Below are 18,456 nucleotides of genomic sequence, written 5' to 3'. Positions count from 1 at the left end.
AATGTCACACATTCCCAATAAATCACCAAAAATGAGCACAATAAAACTTGATTTTTAATGATCCTAATAAAAATGACTATACAGTCATTATTTGTAAGAATATGTGGTTATAGAATTTTTCACTTTGCATAATCAAAATGCCACAATGCATGCTGTCTACCTCACTTGAGTTAAAACCAAACACTAGTCGTATTCTTGACACCGTCAGATCTTTCCTTAGCTAACTCTTCCTCTATTACCTATGTAGCAAAATGCAACTCAAAGATTACTATGTGTCCACCATTTTTGGTGTTGTTAGTGTGATAATGAAAATGAACAATGCCCAAACAGTCGAGGTTAATGCGCTAGCTGTGTGAGAGTTTCTCCATGTATTTTTTTATAGTGTAAACTTCCCCCATCCAATTATTAAAATATGACAAGTTGCCTCTTCCCAAGATCATTATTTCTGAAATATTTATAAAAATATACAAAAGAGCACATTTAAATAATAATATGGAAGCATGGGAAAGATTCCGGAGTGATGGACTGAAATGAAGCCAGGGGCATTAATGGAAACCGGTCACTAAACCACAGAAAGTATCCTGAACTATGGTATATTTTCTAGTAAAGACTGAACATGGAAACCAATATTAATAACAAAAATAACCCATCCCCTAAATATTGACATTTAGATTTTATGGGTAGATCGTTCAGTTTCACATGAACCTTCTGGTTCCTTCTAGAGAACTGTTATCCTTTACATTCTCAGATCTGATAGTGTTCTTCAAATTCATACATTCCTTTCAGAATCTATAACATCTAAATATGAAAAAAAAATACCCAAATAAAATCAATAGTTACATTGAAGCAGAAGTCAAGAATAATATTAAGATTTTGGAGTTACCCCAGAAATCAAATACAATATATTTAAAATCTGGTTTTGATTTTGTTTCTTTTGACTGTAATTCAAGAGAAATGACCTCATGGGATTTCTCATGATGGTGCCAGGTAAAATAATACCAGGATTGGGGAATATTTATGAAAGGCCTTAGATTGTGCAATGAATTATATTTCTTCACAAAGATGGTTAATGTTGACAGAGGAATAACCCAGAAGACAACTTTCAAGTGGGACAGAAACCATAAATCTGTAATGTCAAGATAAATAGTTTAGTTCAGATCTATAATAGTCATTGAGCAACTAATGGGTACCTTGCATTGTGCAGGGTCCTGGAATCTGAAATACATTTGGCAATAGATGTTTTTTATTGATTTTGAATCTAGTGTCTAGGATAATAAAGATTATTTCCATGAGTGAAGGTTCAGGAGAACGATTTCAGTGAAAACTCTTTAACACTGTATGTATAATTTAGTGAGTATTCCATAATTCTTCTCTTCCCCACTACCCACCCTTTACATAATCCATACTTTCATCTGAGATTCCAGGAATATTAAGAACTTCTGATCTAGCAAGAGAATTGAAAAGATTACCATTTTAATCCATGCCTTTGTTGGTAAAACATCACTTTACAACTAAATCTTTTCTTTTGTTGAAACTATAATCAAGTTCTATTGCCTTTAGGGTACATCCCTAACTAAAACACAAAGATCTTGTCTCTTCCAATTTTCTAAAATGCTTTCAGCTCTTTACAAAAAAATGCAATGTTGCACAGCTTGTAGTTTTATTTTGTTTCTCTGTTTTATTATCTGGGCCCCTACGTTTTACCCTTCCAAACAGATGGGGGAAGGAAGAAAAACTGGTGAAGCACAGGGACTAGATTCAGAACCAAATCAGTGCACAGTGACCCTTGCTTAGACTAGACACTGTCCTAGGTACCTTTAAGAGATTATGAGGTTTACTTCTCATTAGAAACCATGGAGAATTGGTATCCAGTTTGCTGATGAGGCAAAGGAGACTCAGAATTTATATGGTTTACCAAGGAATCACAAACTACAAAATATCAGAGCTGGGATGATGTTTTTCATTTACTTAGCATTCCAAGAAAATCTAACTGCACATCTTTGGAAGTCAGTTCAATGAATATGAACATCAATAGTGAATTCATTTCCTCTTTTTTAGTCATCACCTGCATTTGCCTGGTGATTTTTGAGTCAGAAAATGCTAGGTTTCTAAGACCTTTTCACAATCAATATTTTAAGCATAAATGGAGTTTTTATATATATAATGAAATCCAGATTGGCACAGGAGCATAGAAATTGCATACAATGAATATGGTTCCATTAGAAAGTAAGGAGGAAGAAACAGATTTACTTTTATATTTTTGATATATATCTGTGTATATGTGTATGTATGATCTAAATATACATTCCATAATTAATTTTAGGCTATAAAATTATTTAATGTCGACTCAATATAACCACTTGATTATTGCAGTCATCCCATTTAAAATTTTCCCTTGCACAACCTTTCTCTTAATTTTCATATTAAGCTGCTATTTAAATTCTCCAAAATTGCCTGACCTGTGGTGGCGCAGTGGATAAAGCATTGACCTGGAACACTGAGGTTGCCGGTTCAAAACCCTGGGCTTGTCTGGTCAAGGCACATATGGGAGTTGATGCTTCCTGCTCCTCCCCCTTCTCTCTCTCTCTCTTTCTTTCTCTCTCTCTCTCTTCTCTAAAATGAATAAATAATTTAAAAAAAAAATTCTCTTTAAGGGCCTGACCTGTGGTGGCGCAGTGGATAAAGCGTCAACCTGGAAACACTGAGGTTGCCGGTTCAAAACCCTGGCTTGCCTGGTCAAGGCACATATGGGAGTTGATGCTTCCTGCTCCTCCCCCTTCTCTCTCTCTCTCTCTCTCTCTCTCTCTCTCTCCCCCCCCAAAATGAATAAATAAATAAATTAAAAAAAATAAATAAATTCTCCAAAATTGATGATTAAACTTGAGATTCCTTCATTAACACATGTCTCAAGCAACTAGTTGTTAAATGAAGATAGAATTATTATTTATGACAATCATACTGGCTTTTTTTTTTGTAATATTCTTGTCTAATCTACAGCTATGATATTTCTGGATATGTACAAACTCAACAACTCCTATTTTAGCCTAAGTCTGGGCAAGTCCCATGATTTTAACACCTGGATTCAAAATAAGAAACAGAGGAAGTTCACTCTTGTTGTCAAGCCCTCCTTGTACTAACACATCATCAATGGTCCTCGTCTTCAGACTATTTCCTTGACTTCTTAGGGGCCTTGACTCTGATACCTGAACTTTGGCCTGTACAGATGCTCTCCATGTTTCCTCCACCTCTTTCCAAAAAGTTCATCAATTGGCAGGTGGCTAATCTGAGCCACTAATTCATACTATTGTCATTGGGTACTGATGTGTTATTCTGCTGTTCCTTCCCGACATGGCTGAGGTGTTCATGCGCATGGGGCCTCTCCTCAATCTGTTACCCCTTAAATTACAAAGCTACTGAGTTGTCCTTACACCTATGTACATACCCATCTCTCTTGGTTTCATTCCCCATCCTGTTTGTATTAATAAATTACCTGATGAACAAACAATTTTAAATATCACCTTGACAAGTGGACAGTTTTTACTGGCGGTAGCTAGCAACATCTCATTATCATCTAACCATTGAATATATTTGAAAATAAAATGAAAGCGTTACAGTATCCATGAGAAAGAAAATCTCTGAGATAGTTGAAATTTATTTTGTCTCACAAGCATATTTTTTTTTCACAAATATATATTTATTTTGACAAGTTTTAACTCAGAGATACAATATTGTATATAATTATATGCTTATTTGTAGTGATAATATAAATCACTAAAAACTTGAATGAATAAGTTAGAAAATATGAGTTAATTTGTAAATAATGGGTAAGTTTGCTTATTAAGTTCTACCTTGCCAAGTAAGAAACTTAAAATATCTTAAATGTAAAAGAGCATTCTTGTGAAGATTTGAGACTTAATCACTTTAAATAATTAAAAAACATATTATCATTTACTTGGTTGCTAAATTCTCCAGGAATGAATGCCCTTTTATGCAACCCTAACAAAAAATACCTTGTCTATAAATACTTTCACCTAAAAATCATTTCTCTGACATTGATGAAGTTCTAAAGTACCAGTTAACTATTAAACACAATTATAACAACCAATGTATCCTATGTAGCAAAAGCAGGTGTTGTCACTTCTCTGACATAAACCAAGACCTTGGATCATTTCACGTGGATAATAATTTTTAACACAATATACAAAACTTTGTATCTGGAAGAGCATATGTTTACAAATGCAGACTATCACTCATGCTGTTATCCAGGTCTTTTAGTATGCTGTTAAATAAACTGTTTGCTCTTGCCTACTATCTAAGAAACAAAACAAGTTTTTAAAAAAAATCAGTTTATATTTAGGGGGAAAATGCCATGTTTACAGAAATAATAGTGAGGTCTGGTTTTAAAAACAGGACAGTATATCTTGAAAAGCTATGATTTGAAAAGATCCCTCTGTATTGTTGTTTCCTGTGTCAGAGGGATGATCAGAGCCCCAGTGCATGGGAGCCTCCCAGAGTAGACTACATAGAAGACTAGCAGTCCACTTATGGCTTGCAGCTTGAGGGATTTCTCTCAAAGTTCTGTCGGGGAGGGACTGACCAAATGGTTTCATGCGGCAGTCCTAAGTCATAAACTGCATCCTACTAGGCCAGCCATGCCAGAACTGGACCCATGGGTATAGAGTCTTGGCTGATGGGAAACGATGACTGCTTCCTAAGGAAGCCACAGCTGCTTTCCTGAGAGACAACCCAGATGCCTGAATTTTCCCTTTTCATTTTTGACTACCTGTTCTGGCAATAGTTCCAACAAAGGGGGAGTCAGGCAACAGGCACCCAGCTGTTTTCAATAAGCCTTGGCAATGTAGGTACTGATTACATAAACATTACAAACATTCATAGAGCATATTTTTTAGCTTTTAAGTTATAAAAAAAGTGTGAGCCTGTACCAACCCCCTAGGTTTTCTTTACTCCAAATAATAATGACAATGACCATGATGATGATGATGATGATGATGACAATAACAATAACAGCTTTAATATGAATGCAAAGATTATGAAAGGAAACATGATATAATGTATTTCAAGGAAAGAGCTCGATTTATACAGAGAGAATTGGTAAGATATGCAATTTCCACATTTCAGGGGCAAGAACATATTTTTCCGTTATAAAACACGATAAAAATGTACACTTAATTTACTTGATATCTTATTTTTCCCACAACCTCCCCAAAAATCAGATTTTGCATTAACATTTGCATTAAAGTTAATTTTACTTTTCATTCATATATTTAAAATATGCTATTTTAAACTCTTTTAAAATTGAATTTATTGGGGCAAAATTGATTAATAAAATTATTTATATATAGGTAAACTCTCAATATAGGTAAAATATCCAAGAAAGTGAATTAGTGAAATATTACATGATTTCTTTTTACATTAATAACAGGTCCAGAAACCTGGAGAAGATGTTGATTTACACTGAAGATTAATTTTTCCCGCTTAAAAATATATATTTATGTCCACATTTTGGATCTGATATTTGAAAACTGAATAATTTAAATAACTCATTTATGCTTATAGGTCACAAACACGAGTTTACTCTTTTTAAATGTCTTCTATATTTGACATGTTAGATCAAGAATCTATACAAACATTGTAAGAACTGATTTGGTGCTTCAATAATCTATGTTTATAGGTGATTATTCAATTTTCTGTATAGTAAAGTGAGTCCTTACTATTAAGAACAGAATTACCTTTAATTTTTTACCTTAAGATTCTCATTTATTTTTACCTCAATGATTTACAAGAATAATCTTTGGCTATGTCAGTTTTCTTTAATGAATCTACTGTTTTTGCCATAATTTTCTTTTCTCTATGACAGTGGTATATATAGTTTTATATAGGATTTAAATTGAACTCTCAAAGAACAAAATATACTGAATAAAGGCAGCAAAAAAAAATATTTTCCCTTTCTTTGTGATCTTCTATTTTTTAAGGTTTTTCTATTGATTGATTTTAGAGAGAGGCTAGAGAAAGAAGAAGGGTGAGGGAAGAGTGGAAGCATCAATTTGTAGTAATTACTTCTTGTATGTGCTTTGATTGGTCAATCCCAGGGTTTCCAACTGGTAATCCCAGCAATCCTGGTCAACGCTTTATGTGCCACCACAGGTCAGGTGAGGAAATATACTATTTCAAGTTGTTCTAAAAATATTACTTTTGTAAAGTGATCAACTAATAAGTCAAAAACAAAACTATTGAAGGAAAATTTGAATATCATTGGTTGAATAGACTAGAATGATAACCACATTCATATTACAATTAATTTGAGACATAAAGCACCCTCATCAAATTAGAGGAACATTGGGAAAGAAAGAAGATTAGGTCATCCCAACTGAATACAACTTATTATGTCTCAGAAGGTTACATACAATTTTAGTTTCTGCCTTTATAAAGTGGGAATGATAGCTTTTCTGTTCTTTCACAAGATTATGGTAAATATTTATTCATGTTTTAAAATTGTAAAGTATTACAAACATGTAAGATAAACTATTAAAGTTTGCTATTTCTTTAGCTAAAAAAAAAAAATCAATATCCAAATAGTGAAAACAGAGTGACAGATAAGGATTTATGAATCTGGAATGGGAAATTTTAGCAATGACAGTTCTTTCTCACTGATGGACTTACAAGTTAAAATAATACCTTTAGCCTGACCAGGTGGTGGCGTAGTGGATAGAGTGTCAGACTGGGATGCAGAGGACCCAGGTTCGAGACCCCGAGGTCACCAGTTTGAGCGCAGGCTCATCTGATTTGAGCAAAGCTCAGCAGCTTGAGCCCAAGGTCGCTGGCTTGAGCAAGGGGTTACTTGGTCTGCTATAGCCGCCCGGTCAAGGCATATATGAGAAATCAATCAATGAACAACTAACAACCCTCAATGAAGAATTGATATTTCTCATCTCTCTCTCTTCCTGTCTGTCTGTCCCTCTCTCTGACTCTCTCTGCCACAAAAAAATAAAAATTAATACCTTTAAACTGTGGTTATGTAATCATCACTAGTAATATATACAGTAATTCTCTAAAACAGTGGGGTAAGATTTTAGTCAGTAAGTATAATTATAGATGGATTGTTATTTTTTGTTTGAAATATTTCCACTTGTACTTAATCCTGAAAAATATGTTCAGTGTTCTTTAGCTTTTATAATGCCAGTATATTTTTTGCATCCAAAAATGTTTTTCATTCTTTATTTATGAAACAAAAATTTGGAATAAATAATATTTATCTCCCACCGTTTACCAAACTATTGTTTTGATATTTCACATTAACATTCTTATTCATACCAACAATTATGTTAAAAATAATTATTTTTACACAGATGTTATTCCAGGAGGTTCCTGAACAATATTATGGAAAATTTATTCCTCAAAAATTCTGTAATAAATAAATAGATAATTCTTTACAAGTAGTTTTTCTTGAAATATTCTTTGACAAATGTAAATAAATGCATTAAGCAAAGCTGAGTCAAAATAATTCTGAGTGAAACCAAACTACTAGCATGGTCAATATTTTGAATATATAAAATGACAAAGAATGTGGCCAAACTTAAGGGAAATTAATGGAGAAAAACGGTAAGAAAAATGCCACTTTTCCAAAGAGGACATGCAGATCATCACAGAAATGCAAATCAAAATCACAATGAGGGCCCCGGGTTCGATTCCCGGCCAGGGCACATAGGAGAAGCGCCCATTTGCTTCTCCACCCCCACCCCCTCCTTCCTCTCTGTCTCTCTCTTCCCCTCCCGCAGCCAAGGCTCCATTGGAGCAAGGAGGGCCCGGGCGCTGGGGATGGCTCCTTGGCCTCTGCCCCAGGCACTAGAGTGGCTCTGGTCGCGGCAGAGCGACGCCCGGAGGGGCAGAGCATCGCCCCCTGGTGGGCAGAGCCTCGCCCCTGGTGGGCGTGCCGGGTGGATCCCGGTCGGGCGCATGCGGGAGTCTGTCTGACTGTCTCTCCCCGTCTCCAGCTTCAGAAAAATACAAAAAAAAAAAATCACAATGAGGTACCATTTCACACCTATCAGCTAGCATCAATAAATTAATAAACAACAAGTGTTGGCAAGAATGTGGAGAAACAGGAATCCTCGACATTACTGATGGGAATGCAGACTGCTACAGCCACTATGGAAAACAGTGTAGAGTGGTCTCTAAAAGTTAAAAATGCAATTGCCTTATGACCCAGCAATCCATTTCTAGGTATATATCTGAAGAAACACAAAACACGAATTTAAAAGAATATATGTCCCCAAACCATGTTCATTGTAGCATTGTCTACAAAAGTCAAGGTATGGAAGCAGCCCAACCAAGGTGACCATCAACAGACAAGGGGGTTAAAAAAGCAGTGGTACATTTACAAAGTGGAATACTACTCAGCCATAAAAATGAAAGAAATCTTACGCTTTGTGACAGCATGGATAGACCTAGAGGGTATTGTAATAACTATGTATGGTGCCAGTTGGGTACTGGAAATACTAGGGAAGCACTTTGTAAGGTATATGATTATCTAACCACTATGCTGTACATCTGACACTAATACAGAATAATATTGAATGTAAACCTTAATTGAAAAAAAATGCCAGCAAGGAATTATTATTCTATACCTATGCTTTATTGTAAACAACACTTTGTTAGACATCAAAACTCTTGAAAAACAATTGAAAAATTTTGTATAAACCCAGTGTAAGAAAATCTAGTTTATTAAAATCATAACTGACAAAATAACAAACCTCAGAAAAACTGTATATTACTCTATACATTCATTATTCGGTGCTAGGTGTGGCATCCATAGGAAAAAAATAGTATGGCACCTACATCAAAAAGCGAATGTATCCACAAAAAAAATATATTGAATCAGTACTTATTTTATTTATTATGCAAATATTTATCACTCTTGATTAATGTCAGGCATCTTACTGCTGACAGCACTTGCTGACAAGCAATATAGTTCTTGAATTTACAGAACTTAGATCTTCAGTTTTTATAAGTATATCTATTAAAAGTTGGTGTTTTTGTATAATTTTTCTTCTAAATATGATATTTAGGTAGAAATATCTTCACAATATTGTGGTTAAATAGAAAAGAAAAATATTTTGTAAAACGAGGTTAATCAGATAATTATGCTATTCAACTTTTCACTGACTTAGCTTATTTGTGAAATGAATCCTATCTGCCACAGCTACCTTATAGGTTTCTTACATGACTAACTGACGACTCATCTTCATTCAACAGGTAGAGTGTTTCCTAAAGTATCAATAGCTTAGTATTTTAAGCTGTAACTTTTTAATACAAAATAGGTCGACTGGGATCATAGTTCCATCTTGAGCAAGTTATTTAATGATGCTATGCCTCAATTTCTTTATCTGAAAAACATGCATCTTACAAGATTGCTGGGGTAATTATTTGAAATAAACACTTAATACAAGGCTTTTATGTGCAAGTGCTCAGCAAATGTCAGTAGTTTTAGTTTCTGCTATTGCTCAATTATTGTCACTATTGATAATAGGTCAGTTTCTACAGCAACGTTTTCCAAACTTTGTTTTGAAAATTCATCACAGCAATTCTTTCTCTACCCTGTTATATTTTACTTTAAAATCTTCTCAATCATTATATGTAAAGACATAGAAAAGCATATTTCTTTTAAGAGAAAGATAGGACAAAACAACTATAGACAGAAATTCTATCAAGATATCAAAATTTGGTGCCCTAGAAAAAACACTGGCCGAGAGCTCTAAAAGCTGGGTTCTCATTTCTGTCATAAAATGGTTGAGTCATTTTATTTTCTATGGACATCAATTTCATTTTCTGTCCAATGACAGTAGAAATAATAGATCTAATTTCTGTTCTCGGTTTTATTATCTGAAAAATAATAAGTTGGCCAAGACTGTATTGTAATGGTAGAAATCTCTAAGGATAGCTCCCAGAAATATATTTGTAGTAAAAAGAACACACTAGAAATCCTTATTCATCTTGCCTCAATTACTAGTGCAATGATATAATTGAAAGAACAGAAAAAAATGACAGTGAAAAGCCTTTTAAAAAAATCATGCTTCAGGCCCTGGCCAGGTATGCAGATGGTTAGAGTATTGTCTTCACATGCTGAGGTTGTGGGTTTGACCCCCGATCAGGACATATACAAGAATCAACCAATGGCAGCATACATAAGTAGATCAACAAATCTATCTCATTCTCTGTCTGTCTCTGTCATTCTCCCTTCTCTCTCTAAAAAAAATCAATAAAAAAATTAAAAATAAAATAAAAAAATGTTTTACAGATATGGAGTAGGTGTAAAGACTGGCAAAGAGCAAAAGAGATGGATTGCCAAGTCATGCACTTTTAGTATCAAGATGCCTAATCTTCTCCTTGGACATAGACTGGCCTCCCGGCACTATGCTGGCTGAAGTGTAAAAAGTTAAGACACACCAGGTTCATCTTTCAAACAATGATTTAATGGGCATCACCCAAAAGGTACAGAGAAGTAACAGCAACAGCACTTCTAACAAAACTTTGCAGCAGCATATACTGAAATAAAAAAAGGTAATGGGCAATTTTGGTAGTTAATGGTAAATAAAGATGAGTTTTAATTTCAGAGGGAAATATTTTGCCTGCTTGTGTTTATAGTTCAAAAATATAATTTTACCTCAATAAATTTGGGGAAGAAAATAAATATAATTTAGCCATTAATGGATTGTCTAAGTTGAGTTATAAAATGAAACCTTCAAAATGTTTATCTAAGTGCATAATTCATTGCTGATTATTTCTCTGCCTGATCAGCGAGAAAGAAGAGAGAGTGTGGGGGAGGATGATAATTATGATACAAGGATCCTTTAAAACAATTATATTGTAAAAAATCTGTGGAAACGTGTAGCCAATATATAATATTGAATAAGGGAAAGTTATACTTTAGTACAGTATGAATTTTCAGAAAGCGTCCTTGTAGCTGAAAATGTGTTAATAATTATGTCAAAAGGTATATTTTATGGATTCTGGCGAAATGTGCTAATAATTCTCATAAGTAAGTAAGGGCAAGTGTAACCTTGTTTAGCTTCTGAAGTTAGCACATCTGACAAAAGTTGTCCAGAATTAAATTGCCCTAGAAAAATCCCTTAAATAACCCCTAAAGTACAATACACATGGTTTTGTGTCTACAAATAATTTATGGTAATTCTTTCAAACATTCCAGTTTGAGAACTATTATGCTAGACTGAGGAAAGTAACCAAAGGCATGTCTCAGAGTAGATGTCTGACAATTAAAATCTATATTGCGTTAGGTTAAGTAGCAGAATTTAGAAAAAGAAAAAAGAGAAAAGATCAGAACAGAAAAGAAATGGATGATGAGCTCTAAATTGTTTCAGTTTATCTAGGGTTTACTCTTTTTATTTTTAATATCAAGCCTTCAGTGTTCTAGTACGTGTTAAGTGGCTATGTTTGCTTTTGTGATGGTCACACAAGAGACAGAATGTGTCGCGGAGTAAGCAGCTAGTTCCAAATTCTGAGAGTAGCTTAAGTGCACATATGACGCCACTTTATCTCAATATATCAAAGAATATTTACTTTGTCTTCTTTGACATAAACATTTGGTTTTAAAATGATGTTTTAACTGCCCTCAGCCTCTTCTGTCCACTGCTATTTCTAAAGGCAGCAATAATCTTCTAAGATGTATGCTAGTAGCAATTTTATTTCAAATATTTGAATGAACAAATCGAACATAAATTCAGTTAAAAAATGTGATGTATCATTTTCTGTTATAAAAACAAATTATACCATTTTTCATCACTTAGCTATGACCCCCGCATGAATATTCACAAAATGGCATTATAATTGACTATATTTTTCTATGCTCTTATCAGAAGAGAGCATACACATTCATAAATGTTATTTTTCTTTTTCTTTTTCATTTTTTTGCTGTGCTGTAGTGAGTTACAAGCTCCCATAAGACCTGAAGACTTAGTACAACTTGGGTTGTGGACCGGATTTCTCCCACATGGGTTTAGTGCCCGGGTCAGTCGGAATGGTATTAGAACGCTTAATTTTCAAAACACACACAGTGGAACAGATGTGTTTTATAGGGACTGCAAAATGAAGTTCAGAAATAACAGGGTCTGCGTAATGTTCTCGTACAATATGGTTAGAGATCACTGTATAAAACTAATTCCTGCTGATAATCATAACTTGTCTCTGTGAAAACCAGTTTATAATACTTGTGTATAGCACTATAGAGAATATCAAAGCTACCAAGATTTGAAACTGTGCAGCAGGAGCTCCAGGACGTTATGTAAATTAACCCCACAACATGGAACACATTAACTTGAGGGTTTCAGGAATTTGGAACTCAGAATGCCTAGGATGTGGGTTTAATTGAAATGCAGCATTATGACAATCAGTTTTTCTCTCGAGACAGAATTTTTTAAGGTGCATGCAAACGTATAATTGAGCATTGACATATTACATCATAGTGATACATTTTAAACAAGCCATATCTGCTTCACAATATTTATTTCACTAAAATACTGCTGGATATTTAAAGATTCCTCCTTTAGAGTCCAGCCATCTGAATAAATGAACAGTACACTGGGGTGAGCCAGTCAACTCTCCGATGGGGCCAGGACTCAAAGACTCACACATACACAAAGCACTCCTGGAAAAAATGTTTCTGGGTTTTCAACATAAATCAGGGTCAACACATAATACAATCAGACTCTAGCACATGGAAAAGCTGGAAAACCATCTAACTAGGATGGTGATGCTTCCAGTAAACCTTCAGGCCAAATAGCAATCAGAAAGAGAATTCATGGCTTTGTGATCAAACCCCATCTCTGTTCAAACTGATGAAGGGGTTGCCGGCTCTCCTGGGGAAATTTGAATGGGAGTTAGAAAACTCCACTTTCTCCATGGCTCTGATTGTACAGGTTTTGTTTCTCTTTTCTTTTCTTTTCTTTTCCTCTGCAAATGTAGCCACAAATGGATAAACTAAATGAGTAATAGTAAATTGCAGGAGCCTTGATTTTTATTTATTTATTTATTTATTTTGTATTTTTCCGAAGCTAGAAACGGGGAGAGACAGTCAGACAGACTCCTGCATGCGCCCGACCGGGATCCACCTGGCACGCTCACCAGGGGGCAACGCTCTCCCCACCAGGGGGCGATGCTCTGCCCCTCCGGGGCGTCGCTCTGCCACGACCAGAGCCACTCTAGCGCCTGGGGCAGAGGTCAAGGAGCCATCCCCAGCGCCCGGGCCATCTTTGCTCCAATGGGGCCTCGGCTGCGGGAGGGGAAGAGAGAGACAGAGAGGAAGGAGAGGGGGAGGGGTTGAGAAGCAGATGGGCGCCTCTCCTGTGTGCCCTGGCCGGGAATCGAACTGGGACTTCTGCACGCCAGGCCGACGCTCTACCACTGAGCCAACCGGCCAGGGCTGAGCCTTGATTTTTTTACCATAACAACTAACTTCTACTTTTATGGTAACTAGATAAATCTTTTGAGTGAAATTCAATATGGAAACCTTATAAATGGTAGTAATAATAAGATTAAATAATAAAAATTTTAATGATAAAAAGACTGTTCCAATATAAAAAATCCTGTTTTGTCAAATTATATATTGGATTCAGAATATGTCAGATAAAATTAAGTATATTATTGTTTACATTCTTTTTTAGGTAAAATATCAAGCATAAAACTAAGAGTTAATTAATACACAGAAGGGTTCCAGGACCAAGAGATTAACACATATATGTTGAGCATGCATTATATTCCTAGACAAGAGTTAGAATAACAGTGATAGGAAAATAATCTAAATTATAAAGTAATGTACATTACATATAACATGTACATAAATATAATATACATATATTATAACATGCGTTGTCAAAGAGACTGGGACTTCCAGTAGAGTGACAGATTATACAGATACAGAATCTTCCCCTTACAAATACATTGGAATTCTAGGGAAATACACCCTCTGAAAACCTAATATATATTCCATTTCAGAAGAAAGGCAAGGACTACTAGATTCTGGGAGGGGAAAAACAGGAGAGGGAGGGAATACAAAGTCAGAGCTGGAGTTTTATCACATGTGGCCTTGAATCTATTCATGGTAGGTAGAAATGCTAATCCTCTAAATGATGTCCCATCCATGAAAAGGTGTAGAAAAGCAAAAACTAGCCAAGAAAAGTGGCAAATGTACTATTAGTTCACCCGATGGTATAGATGGAAAAAAAATGAAAATACTCCGTAAGAAGATGGAAAAACACATTTGCTCTATGATTGACTGTAGTGCAGATATTCAAAGATGAGAAGTAATATAAAATTGAGTTTGTAACATGAAATTCCTGGAGTATAGTCAAATCATCATGTACACTTTAAATATCTGACAGTTAAAAATTAAACATCTTACAATTTTGTCAGTTATATTTTTAATAAAGCTGAAAAAATAAATTTTAAGACATTAAGTCTAAATATTTTGGTTAGTATTAAATCATGGGTATTTAAAATTTATTTTTTGCAGTTTTTAAAATATTTATAGATTATTTATTTATTTATTTTTTACAGGGACAGAAAGAGAGTCAGAGAGAGGAATAGACAGGGACAGACAGACAGGAATGGAGAGAGATGAGAAGCATCAATGATCAGTTTTTCGTTGCGAGACCTTAGTTGTTCATTGATTGCTTCCTCATATGTGCCTTGACCGTGGCCTTCAGCAGACCGAGTAACCCCTTGCTCAAGCCAGCGACCTTGGGTCCAAGCTGGTAAGCTTTTTGCTCAAACCAGATGAGCCCGCACTCAAGCTGGCAACCTCGGAGTCTCGAACCTGGGTCCTCTGCATCCCAGTCCAACGCTCCATTCACTGCGCCACCACCTGGTCAGGCAGATAATTTTTTTTTTTAGATTTTATTTATTGATTTCTAGAGGGGGGAGAAGTGGGAAACACAACTCATACTAGTTGCTTCCTCTATGTGCTTCGACCGGGCAGCCAATGGTTTCAAACTGAGGACCTCAGTGCTCCAGGTCGACATTTTATCCACTGCACCACACCACCACAGGCCGGGCAGATAAAATATTCTTAATTTAAAGAAAAGGGAGGGACTGAACAAGCCTGAAAGTTCAGCAGAGCTTAGAGTAAAAGTGCTGCTCCTTCTGGGCTAAGCACCAGATTGGGTCTGAGGTGGAGAGAGAGAGAGAACTCATTGAAGCGTGGGGTCCACAGTCAACTCTCTTAAAGAGAGTATTGGCCTGACTCTCTTTGACGACATTTGACAGTAAAAGGAAAATTAAAAAAGAAGTCTTTCTACAGGACTATTCAAAATAATACTGAGGAATGGAGATATTGTTTGATAATTTTGAAGGAGAATACTATTGCAAAAGTTTACAAAATGTGAGATAAATTGAGTAGGTGATCATTCAAATCAGGAAAATATGGCAGAATTATATTTGATGAGTAAAAGAATAATATAGGTTTATTAATATATTATCAAATTTATATTGATTGCTCCATTTATGAGTTATCTATACAACATTCATCGACATAAAGGTGGCAACTAAAGCATTTATTGGGAAAGTCATTATTTATGTTTCAATGATCAACTCTACTCTTGGGCCAGCTCTACTCTTATGGAATTTGAATTAGAATAGATGATGCAGATCACTGCCCAGCAAATTAATTACTATTAGGGTGCCATGTATAGTAGGCCACACAGTATAATAGGGAGCTCACTAAAACTGTCTGGGAAGAAGAAAGTGCCTAGAACACAGCAGTCTCTCAATTAAGTGCTTACAAATGAAAGATTGCATGATTCAATGAACTGATATTTAAACTGAGTCAGAAAAAAAGCAAGAACTGCATTATTTCATACGTAGGTGGGACATAAAACCGAGACTAAGAGACATGGACAAGAGTGTGGTGGTTACCAGGAGGGATGGGAGGAGAGGGAGGGAGAGGGAAAGGGGGAGGGGAAGGGGGAGGGGAAGGGGGAGGGGCACAAAGAAAACTAGATAGAAGGTGACAGAGGACAATCTGACTTTGGGTGATGGGTATGCAACATAATTGAATGACAAGATAACCTGGACATGTTTTCTTTGAACATATGTACCCTGATTTATTGATGTCACTCCATTAAAATTAAAAAAAAAAAAGTTTGCTGGTACAAAAAAGGATAAGGAAAATTTTGAGGACAGATGCAGCAATTCAGGAAAAAGAAAAAGACTACTCTCTGGAAGAATTAAGAGGCATTCAAGGAGGTCTAACCCAAAAAGCACCACAAAAGAGAGACATGAAGCTAGTTTAAGACAGGCAGGCAACTGAAGGGTCTCTATCATGGAGTGGTACAATTAGGTTTGCTCTTTGGCACCAGGCCGTGGTGAGCAGAATGGAGACTAGCAAACTGGCTGATAGACCGATAGGATGCTGTCTCAGTAAGCTGCCAGAACTAGAGCAGTAATAACCATGGCAAGAAAAAGATAGATTTAATGGATTTCAGGGGATTAAACCATGAGAGTGAATGAGTTCCCCAAGGAGCATATACATAAGAAAATATTTTTATGCTCTTTTGATAATCCCGTAACATATTTCCAGACAAACCAGACGGCTCATTACATTTTTCCTGAATACATCCCAGAACGTTCCTGTGGTATACAGATAGATCTCTTCATGCTCACATCCTCTAATTCTCTTCTCCTCCCATCTCATTTCTTTAAATCCCACCCATCACTCAATGTGGGCCTCAATGTTATCTCTTCCATGGAAGCCTCCATGAACTCAGTTCTTCTCCGAGACACAAAATCCCTACCTCCTCAAAAACTCCCATCCTCCCTTCTTTTATTGCATTTACTGCATATTGTGAACTGTGGTGGCTATGGTGCATTTCCTGTCCCCACCCAACTGTTCTTTGTAACCAGAAAAAATATCAACTTCACTTTGTTTCCCTCTAAAGCACTCGGCATACTGTCTGTCTTGTGAATATCAAAATTAGTCTTTATATATAGCATGTCACTGTGTATGTAACAACAATATATACATACTTTAGTAATCAAGAAATACTTGATTAACTATGAATTTCCAACTTATTTTCAATAAAAACCTCATTTTAAAAATGTTTAAATGTTAGAACTAATTATATAACCAAGTTTATTATTGATTGATGTCAATATATAATGATTTATTTTCATAGATGGTTTTGAAATCTGCATCTTTATTTTCATCATTAATTTTTTTTATTTTAAGACTTTGAAATCTTTAAGGACAGAATATTTTATCTTGTTTACTTAATATGAAAGGTACTAAAAGACAGTTTGTAGTTAGATATATGGATAAATAAATAATACATAAGCAAAGTTTTCCTTTTGACATTTTGAGTTCAGTTTGCATATTTATAGTTCCTTCTGAAGACTTGTAAGTAAATGGTCATTTCAGTGTACATACATTATTAAATCATTATACTTACTTTTCAGCACCTTCTGAGCAAGAACCCAAAAGTAAGAGTATGTTTTATGCTGCAACATCACAGCCTGCTAATGCCAGGGAACCTACATTTCTTTGGAAAACGCAGAAGTCAACCCCTTCTATAAACTTCTCGGGTTGGCAGAAAAGCATTTCTTTTTTTAAAAAAAAGAGCTTGGATCTCGCAGTTTACTAATTAAAAGTAAGACTTCTGAGTCATCTCTATTTAAGATCCTCTTACTTGGTCTTTTCCTTTTTTAACTAAATGGTGATATTTTACTATTTTTGTATAATTATTAGTTGCAATTTTGTAAATCATGTGGTATAGTTTATATAGGAAAGCCAAAATAAATGCATGCTTGACTCTTGCTTTATTTACCAGTTTTCAAAACTAATAAATTCATTCCTTGGTCTTCTCCAAAACTGATCAATGAGTTGCTTTCCTATTCAGTGTTTCCCCAGTGTCATTATGAACTTAAGAATTTAGACATATTTGGTGTGTTTTATTTTGAGCATCTAATATATTTGATATTCTAATAATCCCATCTTTGTGTTGTGTGTGTGTGTGTATGTCTTCTTCAAGTTAGCTCCTGAACTATTTTATTTTATTTTATTTTATTTACTCATTTTAGAGAGGAGAGAGACAGAGAGAGGGAAGGGAGGGAGGAGCTGGAAGCATCAATTCCCATATGTGCCTTGAAAAGGCAAGCCCAGGGTTTCAAACCGTCAACCTCAGCATTTCCAGGTCGACGCTTTATCCACTGCGCCACCACTGGTCAGGCTCCTAAACTTTTTTGACATGACTAATTAGACTTCAATACTTTCCTAGCTTTCACACTTGACATGCCAACTTCATTTTGACCATAACCTGAAATTGGCAATTTTTCCATCAAGCCATGGTTTATTTTAGTGGGAAATAGTTATTTAGAGGCCATAATCTGAATCCTGGCAGAGTTTACTTGTATTCAGTTTGTCAATGTGAAATC

At 35.3% G+C, this 18,456-nt stretch overlaps 1 protein-coding gene across 1 annotated transcript in view; it reads right to left on the bottom strand.

Moving 5' to 3' along the window:
- The window catches only part of AGMO (alkylglycerol monooxygenase), a 314,576-nt gene that overhangs the window by 2,181 nt on the left and 293,939 nt on the right, over window positions 1-18,456 (bottom strand). The gene's annotated exons all lie outside the window — the stretch shown is intronic.

Source organism: Saccopteryx leptura, chromosome 12, assembly GCF_036850995.1.
Source record: "Saccopteryx leptura isolate mSacLep1 chromosome 12, mSacLep1_pri_phased_curated, whole genome shotgun sequence".
Lineage (NCBI taxonomy): Eukaryota > Metazoa > Chordata > Mammalia > Chiroptera > Emballonuridae > Saccopteryx > Saccopteryx leptura.
The sequence above is the reverse complement of the archived record's forward strand: the minus strand, read 5'-3'. Positions and strand labels throughout refer to the sequence as shown.